The sequence below is a fragment of the Mesoplodon mirus genome (assembly GCF_964341445.2).
Source record: "Mesoplodon mirus genome assembly, chromosome: 8".
Classification (NCBI taxonomy): Eukaryota; Metazoa; Chordata; class Mammalia; order Artiodactyla; family Ziphiidae; genus Mesoplodon; species Mesoplodon mirus.
In genome coordinates this window covers 64,800,304-64,810,965 of record NC_138984.1, presented here as the reverse complement: position 1 = coordinate 64,810,965, position 10,662 = coordinate 64,800,304, and the positions used below count along the sequence as shown (strand labels likewise).

Genomic DNA, 10,662 nt, shown 5'->3' with positions numbered 1-10,662 from the left:
AGGGAGGGTGGGAGGGAGAGAGACGCAAGAGGGAAGAGATATGGGAACATATGTATATGTATAACTGACTCACTTTGTTATAAAGCAGAAACTAACACACCATTGTAAAGCAATTATACTTCAATAAATATGTTAAAAAGAAAAAATAGGGGGCTTCTTTTGGTTTCAAGTGTGAATTACTTATATAAATGTCCCTTTAGAATCTGTTTATGTAGAGACTATACGGGATGTTCGAAAATGTTTTCACTTATTTCACAGGCCTTTTGATTTGCTAATATACTTAAGCTTCAATATTCAAAAGTCATTCATGTAACCTTTTCTTTTATTGATGTGGTTTTGAAAAGTTTCAGGTACCTATGTGCAAATGCTTCTCAAGAACATTTCCTTGTCTCTGGGGTGTGCTATGACTTTTACCCTCTCTTTGTCTTTTTCTGCATTATTTTTAAAACATAGTGGTTTTCAAACATAGTGCATGTTTCAGAGAAAAGAAAAAGACTTGGAGAAAGCAGAGGTAGAACCAAGCCCATGTTTCTTCACATGGCCAGCAGAAGGGCAAAGGAAGGCCTTCTCTACTATTTTATGATAGACCAAAATAAGAGAACAGTTTAATAAAAAGGTCCCTAATTTTATTCCTGGAAGTCTTTGATTATCTCAGTCTTCTGTCCCAAATTGATAGCAAATCAACAAGCAAGAACTTGAAACAATTTCTCATCCTTTTGCACAGTGGAAGTATGGGGCAACTGGTAGGGTTAGGGAGTTGGGTTTTTTTTTTTTTTTTTCATTTTAGCAGGTATTAATGAAGGTTGTATATAAATTACTTTATTCCCACATCTTCTCAATTGTTTCTTACCTTTTTAGGCCCTTTTCCTCTCCTACTTGGCAAGATTTGGCTTTTCATCCAGAGATCTTTTTGCAACCTTTGTTCACTTTTAGCCTGGTGATAATCACCTTGCTGGGTTGAATGACCACATGGACAGTTGTGCCACTGGCTTCTCCTGCTGCACACGTCCAGTGTAGATGATACATTTCTTCCTGTAAACTTGAACTGCTTTGCCAATTTGCTGACCTTTGTAGTGTCCTCACACAACCTGAACGTCATCATCCTTTCAGATGGACATGGGTTGGACATTGTACTTCTGTCTCAGCTCTTTGGAAAGAGGGAAAGACATACTCTTCCTGCGAAAGTGGGAAAGTGAGTTGAAATGCTTTTTTATGGTTCTTGCTCTGGTCACAAGTCACAAAGGGATTGAACTTCATTTTGGCTGTTGCTGCTTCAGTAATGACCACAACAGGGAAGTGAAGATGGAGTTTTCAGAGAAGTTTCTCTAACTGCAATCTCTTCATTTGTTTGAGTGTGCAGTTCTGCCTTTCTAATCTCTGGTCAGCCTTTTGCCTGATCTACTAGGTGTTTTTCCTTTGAAAAGCTGGGATTTATAATTTTCACACACTTGGAATCCTAGTCAGGCATTTAGTTGCCCCTTTTAAAATTAAGGTTTGGTTTAATCTTTTTTGTTGCTGTTGCTGGTGGTAACTTTCTTTCTAAGTTTAAAGAGGCATGTTTTAGACATATTAGGAAGAGAATGGCCTCTGGAGTCAGACATGTCAGGGTCTGAACCTGTATTCCCCATGTACTGATTTTTCACTTCTTAAACTAGTTATATTACATCTCACATGTAAGTTGGTGGTAATAAGAATTGGTCTTATTATAATAAGACCACAGGTCTTATGTGATTGCACATAGGATCTGCTATGAAAATTCACTGACATCACACTTGTAAAGTACTACCCAGAGCCTAACACATGAGTAACACTCTGTACACATGAGATTTTTAAAAATTTATTTGAGGTATTCTAATGCTTTATTTTTGTGAAAGGATTTATGTTTAAAAAATAAATATATGTATATATACCTTCATTCATTCATCAAATATTTGTTGTACACTGTCTTTATGCCAGGCACAGGTTTAAGAGGTGGGAATATGTGGTGAATATTTAACAAATATTAAATTTATATAAGATTTTGCATTCTTATGGGGAAGACAGACAATAAACAAAATAAGCATGCAAAATATATGTCAAATGATGATAACTACATTGGAAAGGGGCTTATGCCCTGAGCAGGTAATGCCTGAGTGGAGACTTAAAGGAGGTTAGAGAGTAAGCTGTGTATCTACCTAGGGGAAGAGGGTGTAAAAGTTAATAAACAGTAAGCTCAATTAAAACACAGTTTTCTATTTTAAATGTCAAGGGGGTGCTCTCATGCCCTACCATGATAGCAGAGCCCAACAGGAAGAGGAAAACTTCCTTTTGCCTGGCAAGAGCTCAGCCAAGGAAAGACTGTCACAACTCATTCAATGAAAAGCCACTATAACTTCAAAATCTCAATTCCTCCAATGGACTCTTTGTTACTATAGCCCTCCCAACTTCCTTTTCCCTCCTATAAAAGAGTTCTTCTCTCCTTCTTGGGGGGACTTGCATGTGGCTCACCACAGTTGCAGACCCTGAATTGCTATTCTTTGTTGATCCTGAATAAACCCATTTTTGCTGGAGAAATAACCGGCGGTCTATTGTTTAAGGTCCATAAGGGGATGGTAGGTACATTATCCTGAAGCAAGGAGGTCAGTGTGTCTAGAGTGAAGTAGGAGATGTGGTCAGATAGCAGAGGCTATATCATGAGGAACCTTCTAGGCTATATGTAAGGACTTTTGGTGTCACTCTGAGTGAAAGTGGATCCAGTAGAGAGGTTTGAACAGAAAAACGACATGATCTAAGATTTTAAAAGAAAGCACTCAGGCTGCTCTGTTGAGAAAAGACTATTAGAAGGACTAAGGCAGAGGCAGGGGAGACCAGTGAGGAGGCTGTTACAGTGAATTGCAGGGGCCTGGACCAGAGTGGTAGGTAGCAGAGGAGGCAGTGAGAAGTAATTAGAATCTGGATGTATTTTTGCATATAGGGTCGATATGACTTCTTGAAGGATTATTGTAGGGAGTGGGGAAAAAAGGATAAGTAAAAGGTGACTCCAAAATTTTTGGCCCAGGAAATTGGAGTTGCTAGTCACTGAGAGGGAAAAGCTGCAACATTAACACATTTGGAATGGAGGTAAATATGGAGATCAGAAGTTTGGACTGGAAAAATTTAAGATTAAAACGCCTATTAGGCTTAGAAGTAGAAATGTTCACTTGGCCTATAAAGTCATGGGACTAGATGAGAGCTACCAGGGGAAGAGTGTATGTAGACAAGAGATGAAGTCCTGGGCCCCTCTAGCATTAAGAGGTGCTGGAGATAAGGAGGAACTATCTGATTTGTAAATATGTTGCTTGTAGTGAAAGTGTAGGGGAATATATTTTGAGGAAAATTACCTATATTCCACCTTGCTTCCCAATTCAAACCCTAAGAGAGTGAGGTATTGGCTTCCTGGAATAACAAATATTGCATATCTCTTGCTTAAGAAGCATATAATACTAGAAATGGTCAGGGAATTTGTACAGAAAGTAGATTTTAAAAAGTCATCTCCACACTGGAGATACTAAAACCCCTAAAAAAAAAAGTCTACAGCAAGCATCAGTAAATTTAGAAATGGCTTATAAATACACCAAAAGTAGAAAAGTGGGGTAATGAACAGGACTGGAAAGTGATGGCCAGTGTTTCTAGGAAGTAGAACCATGCAGCTGGTTTAGAAATGGTTTATGTTAGAGACAAGCCTTGGTGCAGGTTTCTAAAGAGAATATGAATTTGTAGAAAGGAGAGAATTTCAAAATTGAGAATGGCCTATTATCCACTGGATTAGTAGGACTAGTTTTTCAGTGAGTGAGTCATTTCTTCCTTATTTTATCACTCAGTATCCCTGAAACAGATGGCTCACTTGGAAGGAGCAATTGAGGAGAATTTAATGAATGAACTATCTGTAAAGGTGTAGGTAGAGTTGAACTGGCAAGAGGGGCCTGGCTAGACCTTCTATAGGCCCAGGGAGCAGGGAAGGCAGCTGTGCTGCAGCTGCAGGAGAGGATCAGCTGACAGTAGCTGTGGCCTTCAGCAGAGGAACGCAGGCACTGCTAACCTGCAGTCTGGCATGGAGGGAAGCAGAAGAATAAATACTCAACCTCACCATCCTTCCATTTCCTGATGTCCTGTTGGAACCTCTCATTGGCAGGATGCAGTGGGAAACCAGAGGGCAAGCAAATCTAGTGATGTGGTCCATACAAGTCAGCCTCCCCGGGGCACAGATCAGGTCAGGAAGGATGGAGAGTGGATGGAGAGACAAAATGAAACCATCCAGTACACTTATCTCCATAAGAAAGTTTATAATAAGGTTCTGGGAAAAGTCAGAGGATTATGAGAATTTTGGCACCATTAAGAACTTTGAATAATCATGAATTGAATGATATATTCCCACTCCTTCAATGTTAATTCTTTAAAAAAAAGCTCACCTTATTTTCCCCTTTCTTCCTTTATTTGGCATCATTGTCCTATTTGATTATTTTGTTTTGATAAAGCTCTGCTTATATTTGTCATTCAGTATTTATAAAGGCCTTGACATGCCTCTTCCCATATGAGAAGAGTCTGCTTCTAAGCTGGGTACGAGGTTTAAGCTATACAAAGTCTCACTTGGCTATGGCACTGTGTAGTTTGTTTTCAAACTTTTCTTCTTATTAGTTGTACAGATGGTCCTCAGCTTACAATTGTTTGACTTAGAATTTTTCTATTTTTACGATGGTGAGAAAGACATGCATTCAGTAGAAACTATACTTCAAATTTTGAATTTTGATCTTTTCCCAGGCTAGGGATATATGGTATGATCTTCCTTCCTGATGCTGGGCAGTTAGCTGTTGCTCCCAGTCAGCCACACAATCAAGAGGGGAAACAACTGATACACTTATGACCATTCGGTACCCATAGAACCATTTTTTCACTTTCAGTATAGTGTTCAATAAATTACATGAGATATTCAACACTTAATTATAAAATAGGCTTTGTGTTAGATGATTTTGCTGAACTGTAGGCTAATGCAAGTGTTCTGACCACGTTTAAGTTAGGGTAGGCTAAGTTATGATGTTCAGTAGGTGTATTAATGCATTTTCGATTTATGATATTTTCGACATATGATGGGTTTATTGGGACATAACCCCATTGTAAGCTGAGGAAGATCTGTAATTGGATAACTTGTCACTAGAGATAGTTAAAATTCTCATTCTAGCAAAATAGTCACTCTCTAAATTGTAATTTTTCTCCTTCCATATACTGTTTCCTGTTAACCTCGATATTTGCAACCATTCTCTTTATGACTCTAAAACTTTCTCACTACAGACACCTCGTGAACATATTTAATTCAACTATATAAGTAGAGTCAGTAAGATGAGGTAGAGTCTACAGAAAACATGTCAGAAAATTATAATATTCAGGATGTGTAAAGTTATATTGAAAATTATCTTAGAACAAACATCATAATCTATTAGGAATATGCCAATCATTTGTACATATCCATTACTTTCTCCTAAATGCATGTATTTTTTGTCAAGGACTGCTAACTGTTCCCTAATATTGATTTTCTCCTCTTTCTTTAGTAATAGAACTCTCAACATTTAGCTGAGCACAAGCCTGCTCAGATAAAGACCATATTTCCCAGTCACTCTTGCTGCTACGTTTTGGCCATATGTTTTAGGGTCCGAAAAATGGTATGTGAGCAGAATGCAGCCACGCTGGTGAGAGCTGCAAAAGCCATCTTAGACCAGGGATGAAAGCCATGACTTGAGAATGGTAGAACAAAGTAGTAAGTGTCTAGGTCCTCAAGACCACAGAGCTGCTATATAAGCCCTGGACTGCTTATGCTCTAGCTCTTACAAGAGAAAGAAATCAATGTCTATTTGTTTGAGCTATTGTTTCTTGGCCTTTGTGACAGCAGTCAGACGTATCCCAATTTACTCATGGTCCTTCTAATAAAGGCCTGTGTGCTAAAGTACAATAGTAGTTGCATTTATTATCTGTTGATAGAGAACATACATAATGACAAAGAGGTATTATAAATGCAGGAAGATTTTAAGTGAATTTTAAAAAATTAATCACAGCTACAAGCATTTGAAAACATAAGTGAGATATATTGTCTATTCACTCGATTGATAATGCTTGGACTGGCAATGTGGACTTAAGGACTCTGCCAGACCCCTACTCCACATGAATTTTTGAAGTCCATGGACTTAGGCCTTAGAGTTGAAAATGAGATTAGGCAGTATAAGAGCCAGCTCAGAAAGTACAAAAAAAGTCTGAAATGCCAGGTCAACTATACTGCTGTAGACTATAACCAGGTACCTGAAGAGAGCTAAGGCCCAGAGGGTCCAGCATCTAGAGTGGGCACTGTGGCAACTTCCCCAATATCACTTTAATGCTTTCCCATCACAGAGCAGTCATCCCACTTGGTGGGGGGGTGCTGGGTTGAATAGTGTCCCCCCAAATTCATGTCCACCTGGAACATATAGAATGTGACTTATGTGGAAATAGGATCTTTGCAGATATAATCAAGTTAAGATGAGGTCATGCTGGATTAGGGTGGTCCCTAATCCAGTAATTGGTGTCATTATAAGAAGAGGGAAATTTAGACACAGACCCATAGAAAATCACCATTTGAAGACAGAGGCAGAGATTGGAGTTATGCTGCCACAAACCATGGAACACCAAGGACTGCCAGCAACCACCAGAAGCTAGAAGAAGCAAGGAGGGATTCCTTCTTAGAGTCTTTGGAGAGAGCATGGCTCAGCAAACACCTTGATTTTGGACTTCCAGCCTTCAGGATGATAAGAGAACAAATTTTTGTTGTCTTAAGTCACCCAGTTTCTGGTACTTTGTTATGGCAGCCCTAGGAAACTAATACAATGGAACTGATCCTACCCCCAGTTGCAGGATGGGAATATATTCATGTTTAACAATGAAGGCATGATCCATCCAAACAGAAGAGATGCCTGCTGCATTGCTGGAGCAGGGTCCAAATGGATCCCTGCTTTGCAGATGTTAACTTCTTACTTGCTGGATAAAGAGGGATCAGAGGGATTCAGGCTGATGCAGTGAAGAACATCTGGGAGACTTAGAGCATTGGCTTCTTATCACCTGGTTTAGAAGCACTTCAATATTTTAAAAACCTATGGAGATGTATCAGTGTGTGCCAGGCATATGCCTTGGGGTTGGTCTTTCCTTCTTGCCACTACAGGTGATTCAAGAGTGGCCCAAATTGGGCCAATCAAAATGAAGCTCAGGACTTTTATTCTTTGGCTGGGGGAGAACATGCCCTTTCTCGGGAGATGTGAATGGGAAAGAACCCTGGTTGTTGTGAGCTGAAATTTTACAACCTGGAAAGAAGCTACCCTAAGGACAGAGCCAACAATCAAAGAAGGAAGAACTACACAACTGCAGCCAAATCATTTGGAACTCTGGTCAGTTGCACCTGAATCTCTCCCATCCTTTGAACTATTAGTTATTTGGGCCAATAAATTTGCTTTATTGTTTCTGCAAGTTTGAGTTGGTTTTTCTGTTGTTTGTAACTAGAAGCATCCTAACTGATATAGTCCCTGGAACTTTCTTAGCAGATATTTATTAGGTCCTTCTCTTTGAAACATCTTATTTTGATGTCCACTAGTGTAATTATTTTGTAATTACCTTTTACCTTTTTGTTCTGTTAATAAATGAGACACGAGGCAGGCTTTAAGGAAATAGGACTTTGATGAAAGACTACTGTCGTCAATTTTATACTGAATCCTTATTTTAGAATACAACTCAGAAGCAAATAGACACGTGTATTCACACACACACACACACACACACACACACACACACACACACACCTGCAATTTCCCCAACTGCATTCCGTGCCGTACATAATAAGAACTAACTTGTATTATAGATGCAGTTGACAGACAAAATGGTACAAACAAATGGGAGAGGATCTGTAATCTATGGGGAATAGTGGAAAAAATAAAGGAAAGTATTAACTCAAAGAAATATAGCTTTGTGAATAAAATTCTCTTCCCTAAGAATAACTGAAAAATAAATCAAATGGTAGTGCAAGGGCCAATTCAAATATAGAGGCTAGCAAAGGAATGGAGATGGAGAGAGATGAATAGAGGCAGCCAGGGAAAAATCATGAAGCTGAAATTCCTTTTCCTCCGTCTCAGCCTTCAAAATAAATCTTTCTTTCGCAGGGGCCATTTCAAAAACAGGGCTAAGGCGGGGCAGAAACAAAGCACCAGTGTCCTCTGTGGCCCCTAAAAATGAAAAATTTGAGTTAACTCAGTTGACTTAGGTTACCTTGAATTACTGTTCATCTATTTGCATACTGAATTTGAGGCTTCTTGCTTTATACTCTGCAGTGACTGTCTACACATTATTAACAATAAATATTAGAAAATGCAATTCCAGATTTAGCCAACATTTCAGCCACCTCTGATTGATTTTGAAATTAGTATATTGCTCTCAATAATAATGAAAAAGAATTTTAGAAAGGAAACCATGAAGATGATAAAGTAGCTTTTCCCAGTATGCAATGCGTGTTAAATTGCTGGTGTCTGAAGAATATGGAACTGAGATTTTATCAATACATGCAGTATCACACATTTCCTGTTTTAGTTGCTAATTAATATTCAGGTGTGCAGTGGAATACATGAAATTAAATGTTAATGCTGTTTCATTTGTCATTTAACGTGTACAAGTGTTACTATATACAGCATTACCTTGCCTATGCACATGTATAATTGTTTTTTCTTTTTTCTTTGTAATCATATTATCTTTAGGTGTTATTTGATTCAATCTTCTAAGGGCATGATATGAATAAATATTCTCAGTTTCAAAAAAATCATTACCTTCTATAGTTTAGAAATGAAAATAAGAGCTATTTGAGAGTCATTTTTAAAAGGCTTTAAATGAGGACTTAGTTTAATTGGCCCACTAGTATAGAACATTTTAGCTTTTTCCTATGTTTTGTTTCACTTAATTTGTGAATAACAGCTACATAAAATTGAGAACCACCTAATGGAGGTAGTTTTATAAATACTGCATGCCATTTTATGTTCTTCAATTTGTACTTCCCTTATCAAGTATTTTTATGTTAAAAATTTTCAAAGTTAATGTCTTAGGAAGTAACTAGCTACTTTAGTTAGATTTCTCTTCCTTGAAGAAAATTACTATAATGGTCACTTTTGCTAAAATGCAATTACTGTCACTAACTATCAATCATATTTTTATACAAGAAACTTTAACAACCTTTGAATGCATTAAGAAAAGTATATGAAAAAGACTCAGTGTGAAATAAGACTAGACAACCAACCTTCCTCCACCCGAATATTTGATGTGAAAAAACTCAGCTCCCTTTCTTGTAATTTATTTTAATGCCTATCTAAGATCACTGTGAAAGTTTTGTAATATAGTAGTAAGCAAGTTTCTTAGAATATCATTGAAAAATGCTATGTGCTATGTGTATTCAACAACTTGTTACTATTATTGTTTCTGGTGAGTAGTTTACCCCTAATCCATAAGAATCTGTAGTTCTCACGCTTTTCGAGTTAAACGAAAAGACATAATTTGAAAAGGTTTAACACTGTTATATTCCAATAGATGAAAATATCTCCACATGAAAAGTGAAGGTCAGGAAATACGAAGTGTATTAGCTCTTGGCTTTTATAAAAAGATCACTAGTTGTGGTCAGAAACATTTTTTGTGTGTGTCTCAAAGTATTGTGTAGTCACATGGAGATGGTATTTTTTCCCCAAATCATCTGTAATATACTCATGAAGATAGAATACTAAACATATATGAGATTACTGCTACTCAAAACATTATACCCCTAGTATAGTATTGGGAGAAACAGATGACTTGGTCCATACTGTTATTTAATAAGGTGTATTGACATGATGAATATGTTTAAGTGGGACATTAAAATATACTAAAGAATATATTATGGGTAAACTAGATTATTTTATGTAGCTATTGTACTAAAACACAAATTAACGTCTCATAGCATAGGCGATCACAGCTCTGTTCTCTCTCTTAATCCTCCCTGTCCTCCTCTCTACCCTCACATCTGTTTTGTCTATTTCCTGTAGTATCTTTAATGGTATCTCCATCCAGCTAGTCTCCTAAACTGTACACATGAAAGGAATTCTGATTCCTCCCTCCTCCTTAGCTCCTTCATTCAATCCATTACCACTCATTTCCATTTGAACATTACAGGGTGTCTAGTTTAGCCCCATGTCAGGCTTCTCTGTAACCTCCATAAGGTCTCTGTGTAATCAGTCTCTCTCCTTTGTCATTGCCCTTCTCCCTGCTTCCAGAGTTATCTTTCCAAACTCCTTGACATGACATATTATTTCCATCCCATTCTGTCTGTTCTCACTCCCTGTCAGCTTCCTGGATATCCCCTCCACTGTGATATAGTTCATCCACAGTGTCCTATAACAGTGGGTGCTGTCTTTCTTCCTGGAATACAATTTTCTAGGGTCTCTGATTAGAAAATTATTGTTTCTCTATCAAGATCTCCTATACACTAATGATGAAAAATCTGAAAGTGAAATCAAGAAAACACTCCCACTTACCATTGAAAAAAAATAATAAAATATCTAGGAATAAACCTACCTAAGGAGACAAAAGACCTGTATGCAGAAAATTATAAGACACTGATGAAAGAAA

The 10,662-nt window shown here is 37.7% G+C and overlaps 1 pseudogene across 1 annotated transcript; it reads right to left on the bottom strand.

Moving 5' to 3' along the window:
• Window positions 1–819: 819 nt before the first annotated feature.
• Window positions 820–1,257, bottom strand: LOC309809407 (large ribosomal subunit protein uL24-like; annotated as a pseudogene). Its single transcript has one exon. The product of its transcript is annotated as a large ribosomal subunit protein uL24-like (transcript).
• Between the last annotated feature and the right edge of the window lie 9,405 nt (window positions 1,258–10,662).